The following is a 13,240-nucleotide window of genomic DNA, read 5'->3' as shown; positions in this document are numbered from 1 at the left end:
ATACTTAAATTTTATTGCTTAATTAAGTTGAAAGAAAAATGACCTCGCAAGTAAATGAAATCTATTTTATGCCAGTTTTTACCGAATTAATGTTTAAATATATTTGAAAATGATACTCTCTTCTTTCTTTATTGAAGAAAGAGGCGGGAACACGCTTTAATTCTTCCAGAGAAGGAAATCCTGTAGGATCGTGAATATTTGCTGATCGTGAATCACGTACATTTCATGTAACAATGTTAAATATAACATTGGCTGTATGAGATGAAACGAGTTTTAAAGATACCTACCGTCAGGGGCATATAGAGCCGCACACGATTGTACCTTCTTCTAGGAGCGTCTGCCTTCTTAAGGCGATATCCATTCATCTTATCTAGTCATAATAGTTTCATGTTATCTTCAGTCTTTACATAACAGTCATTGAAGTTCAATGTTTGTCCACAGTTCTGCTTCTTACTGTTGCAACATGATCTTTACGAAGGCTTTATTTCTTACAGTTTTATCCGAACTAAGTAGTTTCACATACGATTTTATAACACTTCCTATTTCAGCGCTGGATGTGAGAATTTCTTTGTTGGCTATATCGGCAACCTTATCTACCTGGTAAACAGTGTACAATTTAGTAAATTAATGTTGAATATTTTTTTTTATTATCTTCAATCTTCATTGTCCTCTGCAAGCAGTGAGACACATTAGTGAAGACAACCTTGAGATCGAATCAAGGCGAGACTTAACATTCAGAATTGTGAGAAATTTTTTAAAATAATGGAATATTGATAGAATAACAATAAATTACCATGTTTAAAGTAAAAATCAATGATACTGTGAAAGAAAATAAATAAAATGTCCGAAAAAAATTATTTTTATTTACTTTAAACTTTGCATCAATAGGATAGGAGATGCAGCAATTTGAAATATGAAAGAAATATAAAGCTCCCAAACTTCATCACGTTAAATCTCCTTCAAAAAGTAAGCTGGAAAACGGGAATTCTGTACAACATTAAAGGTAAATGCGCACTATAATTGTCCATATTTTCGCAGACATTACTCAAATAGGACAGGAGGTACAGCAATTCAAAATATGAAGGAAATGTAAAGCTCCAAAACTTTACCACCTTCAAAAAGAAAGAGCTAGAAAGCGAGAATTTTGCATAATTGTAGATCTAATAAGAAGCGGATCCCGTTAAACCTTGGATACTTTAAATTTATATTCAGATATTAAGGAGCAATAAAAAAAAAATAAATTATTTTTCACTGATGTTTCCCTACGTTATTAAAACTAAAAGATTTTGTTCTTAGGTTTAGAAATTTGATGACTTGATTACAGCATTAGCAAAAAAGTAAAGACTTCGTTAACCAATACTTAAAAATGAAATATATACATAAATAGTACTAATTAAATCCGCACCAAGTTGCTGTTTTCTTTTGTCGGATAGAATAAACTTAGTATTTGTAAATAAAGAAGAAAGGTTGACTTCAAAATTACCGTTTCACATCGGCCAATAAGAGAGAAAAAGCTAATAATTTTAAAACCAGAACGCTAAATGTGAAAATAGTAGAGGTGATGGTGAAGATAAAATGATGGATGGAACTGGAACTAAAGCCACGAGAAACACTTCTCTGACTGGTGTTTCGTTTTGTTTGGGTGTGTGTTGGCCTTAAAAGTCCAAGGCGTTTCAATTAGATCTGTCATTGTCATCGCCTTTATGCGCTGAAGACGACACGTTCTCTGTTGTGGGCGACTATCGTTCCAATGTTCACCAGCTTGCTGGCAGGACGTGACTCTGCACTTGATGGAGATGTAATTTTCAACAGAGATCATTATGTTAACTTTTGACAAAAGATTATGGCAGTTATCTCACTTAATGTTCGGAAGATATTTTAAATTTCTTCTCTTTTTTTATGTCGATTCAATGTTAAAAAAAAAATTACACTACTTAAATCAATCATCTAACTAGCACTATAACGGAAGCTGGCAATCTGAGCTGAAATGATCTGCTTCTGCTGTAGGACGAAAATGATGTGTCAAAGTTTGGAAAGTACTCGCCGGAAATACATGTGTCCTCTGAACACGAAATAGTTTTAATGGTTTGCACTTTTAGTAATAACTCAATACCTTAAAGGAATGCCTTAAAGAGATTCCGAAGAATTGATCAGTCGCTTAAACTGTATTTTACACTCATCATTAACTTGGTTGATCTTCCTCGGTCTTCATACGGTCTATTTGATACTATAATTTCATTTCCATTAGGGTTTAAAAGAATGTCTACTTAAAGGGGTTTTACAATAACAAGTATTCAACGAAATGATTAGTCCAATCATTCTGATTCTGATTAATTAGAAAAGAAATGAGAGAAATTGTAACAAAGTCTAATCTAGGAATAAAAATTCTGCTATACCTGGCCAGTTGGTTGTGTAAGTTGTTGTTTTTGGTAATCTGCACAAACATCAAGTGTATTGAAAGGCCTAAAAGGATAATTTTGTAGGGCTATACAAAATGAGATAACCTTCTAGTCTCAGTAAACAAAGTTCCAACTATTCTCTCTGAGACTCAAACATTTCTTAGCTAATTTCTTATGAAAGGGTCATTTTTAGGTGCAAGAAATGTTAATAAAGTAATGACATTCGATTCGAAAGTGAAGGGGAACTCATTTATATAAAATATTTTTGTCAACCACTGCCTCTAATTTGAAAAAAAGCTTATAAAAGTCCTCAGCATGATTAATAAGTAATAGTATCAAGCCAATCCAACTGTAGAGCTTTTGAAAGATGTTCTACCTCTTGAGAAAAGAAGAGAGAAATTAAGAGAAAAGCTGGTATATTCCCTAGAAAAAGGTGTTTAAAAGTGAAATGGGCAAACTACATCTAACCCCCAAAATGTGCAGCTTATTTATACCGCCAAAATCGATGAATAGCGACTTTAGTTAGGCTTTTTTGTAGTACGTAGCAATTTATTAGGTTTTAGTCTTCTGGAACCGTACTCTAGCTTCGGTAAGTCCTATTAGATTAGAATGACAGAGTTGCATCACCGAAGCTTAATAGCCTACTTAACCGAAGAAGGCGGTGCGTTGAAAACAATGGCAGAACTGAACAATCATAGAATATTTTCATTATATATATTTATATTGTATACGCTACATATGACGGTTCTGCTCAACAAAATCGGGGCTGAGTTTCCTTTGTGGCTAAATTCACAGGAAAAGTAATTTCTATTCTCTAAGATGAAGAAATAACTGAAGTCTAGACAACTCTCAGTTAGACACAAGCGCAAAATAAAAAAAGACCTTGCAAACGATTCCAAGTCACTGTGAAGCCTTCAGGAATGAGCTTCAAATCACTCAGAGAAGCCGTGTACCGATAAAGTGCACATAGTTCGGAAAATTATTTAGTGGAACCTAAAAAAAAGACGTATCTTGAGTTAAATTAATTGAATGTCGCTTATTTTCGACTTTTGATTAGATTAAGCCTTTTCAAAAAACATCCTATACAGTCTAGGTGTGGCATCTTTTTTTGTCCCTGGATATATGGATTGATTGAAAGGATTCCTCCGTAATTGGAAACCAAATTCTTCAACCACTAACAAATCAATATCTTATGATGAATGTATGAAACCAGTTCGAAATAAGGAAAGCAAAAAATCATATTATTCAGCACAGCGGACCCAGCCACAGTTTCATAATTTTTATTTGTAGTAAGAATATTTAGTTATGTATATTAAAATTAAATCGGAACAACTCCCGCTACAAAAAGTATTACATATCTTTGATTTGGAAAAGTTTTCTCAAAATAATCCTTTTTAATAGTTCTTTTTAAATAAAAGATTTGAAAGAGCTCTGTTTGAAAATGAAAGAAGGTTTTAGCGTACCTTACTTAAATCACTTTTTCTTTTTTTTTTTTAACTTAAACAGGTGCGAGTTGATGGCCAACAATTATTGATATGTTTCAATTCAATATTCTATAATTTTGTGAAGGTATTAAATTTATAATTACATTATTAAAATTAATATGCGGGTACATTTTTTGTAATGTTTTTTATTTGTATTTTTTCTCTCTTAACGACTGGCAAATATAAAAATTACATCATTATTTTATATAAAATTTTTCATTTTTAAAGAATGATTATATAAAATAATATATATATTTTTTTAATTAAATTATATAAGGGACAACGAGGATTCTGATTACTGCTTACATTTTAAGTTTGAATTATTTCCGAAATACTTTTGTATTTGTGCCAATTGTAGCTAGAATAAAACGAATATGACTCTCATTTCGAAAAAACCAACTCGTTAATTACATCCCAGATAAATATTAATAAAAATAATAATAATTTGCAATAACAAACATAAAATTGTACTTCAATCATTCGAGTTGCTCATACTTCATTAAGAAAAGTAAAAAAATTAGGTTTTTCTTAACAAATAATATTTATATATCAGTATGTTTGTACGTGATTTGATCCGGGTGTAGAAGTCGGAGACTGAGACAGGTGAACCAAAACTCTACAGGTGCCTTACATCTGCCGCCCTATGCTCTCACCAAATACAATTCTCATCACACAAAATTTTCTAAAATTATTTAGAATTATATTGATCTTTGTATAATGGCCTAGAAAGTTAACTAATACAAGAGTGCAGATATTTTTAGAATTCTTTTTCTTTATTTATGTTGTCAAAAAATATTAATATTTTGTTTAAGGTATTGTTGTAATCAAACAGAATTATTGCTCTAGCTGTCTCATTAAATTTCAGTCTCTTATTTATAAAAACAATATAAAACTGGAGGGTATACTTTTTATAAGAACCAAATGTAGTGCTAAGTGAAGGACTTTACAATAAAATCTGGAGTGAACACTGTTACTTTAGTAATTATATAAGTAACTAATTTAATTTTAACTTTTCGTTTCACTTAAATGTGTTTGAATTTTGGAGTAACGTAAATTCACCCACTTTTGGAGAAATAGTATTATACTGAAGTTTAACAGACAGCCACGCTTCTAATAGTTGAAACTTAACAGCATAAATTCTGTGGAAGCCCACTTTTTATTGGATTTCTCAATATTTAAAAAAAAAGAATAATTTAGTGTGTAATTGTGTATTGTATTCATAGTCCCAAATGCAACAATGTAGTAAAGGATTTCAATAATATATACCTTTAATTCAATATTTTTTGAACTTTCAATTAAAATACAAAAATAAATAAATAAATACAGTTTGATCAGTCTTACAAATTTCTCTTACTACTATTCTTAAGTTTGTATCTCACAAAACCATACATTACAAAAAGAACAAGTAATAAATCTACTTGTATGTAATTTATGTAATGAAGTTTGGAGAGAAGCCATTGTTGAAGAAGTAAACAATTAATTGAGTAAAGAGGTACTTTTCGTAAATCACGATTTAGAAACACATTTTTAATCCTTCTTAAAAGTACTCAAGGGATAGCCCGATACATTATCGTAAATGGGCTTTTGAGAGCAATCTACTGCCCTTTACCAGAAATAGACTACATTGAACTATCCAGGGAAAATGTATATAGAACTTGTAGCATTTCAAATTTAGAATTTGTACACCAAGTTTATAGAACATCGTTATAACTTTTTCAAGAAAATCTTAAATAACTGAAAAAAGATTCAAGAATTTATTGACACTTAATGGAATACCAGTTCTCACTGGTACCCTTATTAAATTATAATTTCAATTAATATATACTTAAGCCTACATGCTTGACACTAAGAGTCATACATTAATCTAAGTTTTGTTATTATGTTGGTTTGGGGTTTATGTGATACTGTAATGCAAGAAGGTGCCGAGTAATTTGAGAGCTTCATCATGCACATCCAAGCATAAACATGTACACCTCTGCTTCAAACAAATATATTGTACTATATGTTTAGTTTATTTAATTTAAAAATTGACTTTAAATAGTTAATAATATATGGAGTTAATACGTGCATGACTTCATTCACTAAAACTGGCCAGTATTTCTTTATACTTCGAATTTTATTAAATGCTAGTTGCTTTCCTTACAGATTTACATTAACAACAGTGTTTTTGACGGAAACGTGAGCAGAACCTTCTTTAAATTCAATGCCCCAATAATAAATTAAATAAAAATAACATTAACCGAGTAGATGTACACAAAGACTAAAAAGAAATCTTTTAAGAGACCTCCTGCTAAGTAATTTCTTCAAACTCTAGACTATAGAACCTTTTAATGTTCACTATTATTATATGGATAGTATCGTATGATTAAGTGAATAAGAATTTTAGAGAAAACCTTCCATCGTCACTCCACTGCCATGACAGGGTTGCTCAACATTTAAATTCTTGGTTAGAATTCATATTGATCAGGGGTGATCCTTTTTATTGTCTTAAACTCTCTTCAGACGCAAGAAAGTTTTCTAATAGGGAGGAGCAAATGTCATTATAGAGGAAGGAATTGGAAGTGACGAGTCGACCGAAAAGTCCTCATGAAAAGAAGCAGAAGTGGCCGCTGATCCCATAAGAAAGTATTCAAACTGAGAGATACAGCCAGTGGTATATCAGGTACTGAGTTAATTGGAAAATCTTGACCAAAACCTAAAGGGGCAAGATCAGCAATTAAGATTTCTAGTATACAGTCTACTTACTGCAGGTAGCTTGTCGAATGTAAGGGTCAGCAAGTACTATAAACCTTTGCAATATTGTGCACTTGGGATGAAATGTACAAACTAGGGGTCAGGTTGGTAATTATTGGTGGCTCTCATTTCATGCTGATGATTAAAAGATCCAGGGAGTGTTCCCTTTAGAAAACAGTACGGGTTCGCCTTCACCACAAATGGAGAGCAAATTCGAATGGATTGGATCCAACGATAAGAGGTAGAATCAAGTGAAGATTGAGGTTGAGTTGCCCCATCTGTAGGATGCTTACGGGTTTTATAAGGTTAAAAAAACTTTAGAGGACTCAAAATGCAAGAGGGAATTGAGTGGCTTATGTGTTATCTGCTAGTAGCATTTCATTTTAGAAGGGAATCGATTCACTGAAGATGAAATTTATGAACTAGTTAAATGATTTTGTACTATTTTACTCGAAAATCAAACGCTAACTACACAGGTTACAAAAATAATTATTTGATTTTTTTTTTTCAACTTTTATTCTTTAAAATAGTTTTTATTACATATACTTGTGTTACCTTAAAGAGTATTGTCCGTCAAATTGAACAGAAGTTTTAGAATTGCAAGGGCCATGGGATATCCAGATGATCAAGTACTTTTAAACTAAAATTGGTAATTGAAATCACTCCCCGCTCAGCACGTTGCGGCTTACTTGAATGGAAAGGATTGGGAGGCATTGGCCAAAATGTTGCCTTGCTGCTTTGTCTCGCCGTGCTTTATTAACATAGTTAATGTTTAGTAAAATTTAATTTCTTATTAATATATATAATATATATTACAAAATAAATAAAATTCACTATATCTGAGCAGACTCCCCTGACGGTCAGAGTACCATGTGGACGTCTTTATGGCTAAATATTTTAATTACTTAAACTGAATAAAGTTTCTTTTTGGTTTTATTTTATGATTTATTAATTTGTGCATTATGAATTCTATAATTTATACATATTTTTAAAAGAAATAATTATAAGTTATGTATCTTTTTAAATTGAATAAAGACTTATTTCATTTCATTTCATTCATTGAAATAACTTTTAAAATTTTGAATTGATTTTTTTCAACACTATCGCAGTAAAAAGTACAAGATCATTTTTTCATCCAACAACGTCAAACATACCAGTCATCTCACATCCCTATAAAACATGGAAACAGTTTCTTATAAGCCAGTTTTGTAATTGCTCAAATGGCTACATTTTGTAATCGTATGGTAGAAAACCTGCGCTTTTTGTCTCATTATTCTTATTACAGTTACATAGTCAGTTGTAAAATTTAATATAGCCTTGAGTGGTTGGCCTACAAAACACATCTACATGTGCATCTTTCTCACAGTACTTATTCCCAGTACACCCATCCATTCAGCAGGTTGTTTGTAGAATTGAAGTTAATTACAATTAATCTAAGGGGAAGTAATTTTAAATAACAATAGAACAAAAATTCCTTGCTCTTACAATAAAAGCTTTCTATCGTTCATTTTGTTCTCTATTAGACACATGTTTCCCTATTTCTGACTGGCTTTAGATTATCGGAGATTAATTCCACAGTTTCGTACAGAGAATGCGGCTTCAACTTATAATGTTCCTTTATTTGCTGGGACTATGCTCCCTCATTCAGTCAGCATGTTTGGTGTGTCAACCAGCACTTCAGATCCAACCAAATTTCAATAAGATTTTCATTTTTAAAACTACAGACGTTTCAGCTTCTTATGGACATCCATGGGCATCAGTTGAATATTCTGCAACATAAGTTTGAGTACAAATGATTATAATATTCTTTTTATTTCATTTAAAGGTTTCAGAAATGCTAAATGCAAACCTTAGACTCACAAATGTTAAAAATTCTCTTACCTATTTACATGATAAAGCAATAATAGTTCATTTCGTATTTTTTTAAAAATTCCATAATTGTAACATTTGCAGTCATAATCTCAATTACATATCATTACACTTTTTAATGATATTAAAATTTTTCTTGATCATTTAACACTTAATATGCGTATTATTAGATTTAGCATTTTTATTAGATCACAATAAAATGGGTGTTTGAAGCTACATTTCAATTGCAAATTCTTACTTTCCCAAAATTCATTAAACCACAAATTAAACTGCTTAATATTAATTGATTTTATTTATTCATTACCAATTTATTTATTAATAAATATTCAGATAAGTTTTAAAGTACTCATGTTCTTCAATTACTTTTTAATATCTCAAAATTAAATTTAATATACCACTTTTTTTTTTAAATGAGTTCATTTGATACCAGTGAAACTAATTCATACTTATCCTTTAGTAACAAATCATGGAAAAATAAATTAGGTCTAGACAAAAAACAAAACAAAACTTAGTTTAAAAATAATATTAAGGATTTTTTTATTAAATATAATTATTTTTGTTAATCATAAAAGAATAAGATAAAATCCCTACAACCAATTGTCAATTTCTGGATCATTTAAATAATAAAGCGTGAATATTCACATGGGACTTGAAGGAAAGCATTTTAAAAGTGAATTCATAATTCATCTTACAGATAGATTCAAGCGCTGGAGGAGAGTACGAAATGAATTATGGTACCATTTTTCTAATCTTGGAATATATTAGTAAAAAAGCTCCTTCGTGTGTTCATTACTCGTCTTTTATGAAAATTAATTACAGCAAACAGCACTAATGCGTGTTGCTGCTTTAATAGTGCTCACCATCTCCACGAACCACTGCAAAAAAGCCAACTTCTGGCATTAAAACAGCCGTTCTTTATTTTCCTTTAGAGTTTACGGCTGGATTCGCGTTTCCCACTCAGTGAAAGATGTGACTGAAACTTTATTTAATCTAATAAATATGCGAGATGAGTTAATCTATATTACCGAGGGAGGGTAGCGGAGTCTTATAGTCCTTTGAACCAACAATTAACAAACTACTCTTACACACATGAATAAGTCTTAAAAGGAAAGTCATGTGATGTGCATATCACACCAGTTTTGTTATTATTTTTAGGAGAAAGATATTTCGGCAAATAATTCGATAATGAGGGTCCTTTAGATCTATGACTTCATTGACTTTATAACAATCGGTGCTGTGTGATCATCCAAAGAGAAAAACTGCGATTTGGAAGGTACGTTTTTTTTAGTAGCTTTGTTCCTTTTTGGTAAATTACCTTATTCTATCCGTGAAGTAATTTTTACAACATTATCCTTAAATAGGAGATAAAAAGGAGAATGTTTACTGTGATTACTTTAGTTTGCAATCGAAGGGGAAAAAATACACAGTATTAGAGCAAGTTCTTACTGTAGAAACTATAATAGAGTTCGTTTCCAATTGGTTGCCTCCAATAATATGATAGTTTACTATTTTCTTTATACGTGCCATAATTTTTATTTGCAAAGTGGGTAATTTACTTAAGAATATTTTCATTATTTTATTGAGTATTAATCAAAATGTGGTAAAAAAGCAGAGTATTATTAGTTGAACAATAATGGAAGACTTGGCCAATTAAAATTAAAAAAGAAGAACAACTACTGTATAGCTTCTTCAAAGCGTTAGAAAAGATTTTTATTAAACTAAAGTGATTCTAGGTCCTAAGTCTTCTACTTTTTTGTTAATTAGAGTTTCTGCAGATGTAGAGTTAACATGAATGAAACGCATGACCAATCCACCACTTGAGCAACAGTTAAATTCAATGCATACATACGTAGTTCTAGGCGCTTTGAATCAACAGTGGTCTGGGCAAAGGAAAACTAGAATGTTTGAACTGATATCTGCCTTAAAGTTTACAATTGTTTTGAAATATTTGCTATTAAAGATACCATAACTACTAGTCCTAATCACAACTATCAGGGCCAACTGCTTTCAAGTCATATCTTACCTAATACTCCATTCAAGAGACTTGAAGTTCCAGTAGCCCCGTGATCATTTGAACTATTTTATGAAGTAATAAGACTGAGGTATTCTTCTTCACTTATCTTCTAACCACATTCGCTTGCTGTTAATGAAAGTTGCAGATAAATAAATGTGTAATTAAAAAAGAAGTGTAAAGTTGCGCCTTACTCGGGAAACTTTGTAATAATGTTCATTTCTTGGTATAACTGGAGTGGAACGATTTATCCGCCAATGAAATGCAAATTCTTTCAAAATAATTATTCGCTCTGCATATTCTCTAATTACTTTTAATATTAAACTGGAATTTTTATTTTGTTGCGGATAATGCGGATTTTCAGCGGCTACAAGAGAATAAGTTAAACATTCTTTCGAGTTTCAAAATTTTTTTTTTTTTTATTTTACCCAGTTTAATTGCTAAACTAAATTTTTGAATGTTTAAATTTTATTCTTATTTATTTATTTTTTAAGTAGCACTGTTTCAAAGAAAGGAATGGTTCAAATACTTCAAATCCATTTTTTCGCAGAAATTTGGTTTGCTAGTATCTCACCCTTCTGAGGCACCTTCCATCACCCCTTTAGATAAGATTCCTTTTAGTAACTACACATTTACTAATACGTATATTTAAGAGATTCTTGCTACTTTTGTTTTTAAGATCACTTATCATTGCTCAATCAGTCGTTTTCCAACGTAAATGTTGATTCTAATGACATTTCTTTAAAGAAATGTTTTCATAGGAAATATTTTCCTGTTCAGAGTGCGGGAATATGGAAGGATTCGTTAGGATTTCCTAAACAGCCTTCATTCCCTTACACTGGCCTTTGGTTTTGCTCTTCATAACTTCGTCAACTAGGGAGCAATAAACATAATAACTAGAATGCCAGAAATGTAGAATGTTAAGTTGATCGAATCTTTTTTTAATATATAAACTTATTATGATTATTTTGTCCTGAATTTTCCTCTTTAATAAAAAATTTAGTCACTTCTATCATAAAATAATAAAATTAATAATTAATTTGTAATTATTACAAATTACATATTTATTTTTAAAGTAAATTAATATTCTACTTTTCCAGGAGGGGTTTAACGTCCAACAACCAATTAGGGGTCGTTTACGGGTGAAGAAACACATTCCAATAAAATGTATTTTAACCGATAAAAGAAGATACCTTCGTTACCTTGAACTGGGGAACTCCCATTCACACATCCATGCTTCAAAACTTCTACTACGATCCGCCCAAATTTATTATTTAAGATAATATATATTCTACCTCGCAGAATCAAATGTACATAATTCTCCACATATTCTCTAAGTTCCAATTAACATAATTATATAAATTAAATCAGAATTGTTATTATTTGAAATTAAGTGCGTCACCATCTGAGATAGATGCCCGGACCATTTTCAAGCACTATCGGTATCTAGAGAGTGAGTCTTTTTCTATGACCGAACAGAGACTTTAAGTTCTTAGGAAAAGAATATTAAAGGGCAGAGGACAGAAAACTGGATCGCTTTCTGGGATTCATTGCACTAACCATTCAGCTTATCTTTACCTATCAGGTTTAGTATTTTAATTTATTTTATTTTTTTTTATATTGATTAATGTGTGAGATTTATGTTTTTTCTTCTTCTTCTTTATAACCTTCTTTATTTAATTACAACCGCCTATTGGCATCAAGTAATATGATAACGTAAATATACGATATACACAAAATTACTTGGAGGAATTGAATGAGGGCTATCCAACGATAACCATCATGAGTCGGCTAATACAGGATACCGTTGAAATGAATTCGAAAGATTCACCCTTTTCTACCATGCAATCAGGTGTTCGCGAGGCCATCGACGCTTCAGTCTTCGGGAAGGAATCGAGGGAAGAGTGAACTGGGACTGGCTGTATATGAGCTGATTGAAGTGTTGGGAAGGTTTGGAATGAAATTTGGGGTAACGGGATTTGGCTAGGTCAAGGACAAAAAGGTTTTTAGGTTTTTGTGGATAGTGTGATTGCTTACGAAGAAAGGAGTGTTAATGATGGTGCGAAGGATTTTCGATAGGAGGGATTGGATACGGTTTAGATTGGAACGCTTTGCAGTACCGTAATGTAATAATGTAAATTTAATTTGGAAGACAAAAAATGAAATAAATTATTAAACAATTCAAACGAAGTAGTAGAGTTTAACCTGTTACGTTTTAAACTGAGAAAACAAATTAAACTAAAAACAGAAGACTATTTTTTGTATTGTTTTAACAACTAAGTAGTATCATTTTTATAAAAAGGGCCCAATTAGTGGTCGTACAAGTTGAACATATTATATGATTAACTTAATTTATCACTTCCTCGTATAGAATTTCCCGAACAAGTGAGGCGGAAAATTGGAGCACCAGGTAGTGTGACAGTTGGCGTCCTGACTGTTGAGACACGTGTGTACACACACAGCTCTTATTGTTTGTCAATAGAAAGAGGATGTACGCCAAGTTTGGTACCATCACAGCGTCACGTCTCCAAAATAAATCAATTAGATTAAATAGTACTGCTATTAACTTTTTTACTATTCTGACATTACTTAATATAATGACTCGTTACACTACAGCGAGCATAAAAGTGCAGAATGCAACCGGATCTATGCAGTAATAGAGGGTGTATTTCATAATTAGTCTCCGCACTTTAAAAAAAGGGGTCCGCACAAGAAATTGAAGCGACCCATTATTTCTTTTTCTT

At 31.4% G+C, this 13,240-nt stretch overlaps 1 protein-coding gene across 1 annotated transcript in view; it reads right to left on the bottom strand.

Moving 5' to 3' along the window:
* Positions 1-5,223: 5,223 nt before the first annotated feature.
* The window catches only part of LOC141456481 (uncharacterized), a 132,860-nt gene continuing 124,843 nt past the window's right edge, over positions 5,224-13,240 (bottom strand). Inside the window, exon 21 of the mRNA XM_074132732.1 lies at positions 5,224-8,385. The gene's annotated coding sequence lies outside the window, so the exon portion shown is untranslated. The remainder of the gene's footprint in view (positions 8,386-13,240) is intronic.

Source organism: Rhodnius prolixus, unplaced genomic scaffold, assembly GCF_049639745.1.
Source record: "Rhodnius prolixus isolate KJV_2025 unplaced genomic scaffold, Rpr scaffold_1, whole genome shotgun sequence".
Taxonomy (NCBI): Eukaryota; Metazoa; Arthropoda; class Insecta; order Hemiptera; family Reduviidae; genus Rhodnius; species Rhodnius prolixus.
Note: the sequence above shows the minus strand (reverse complement) of the source record. Positions and strands in the feature narration are given on the sequence as shown.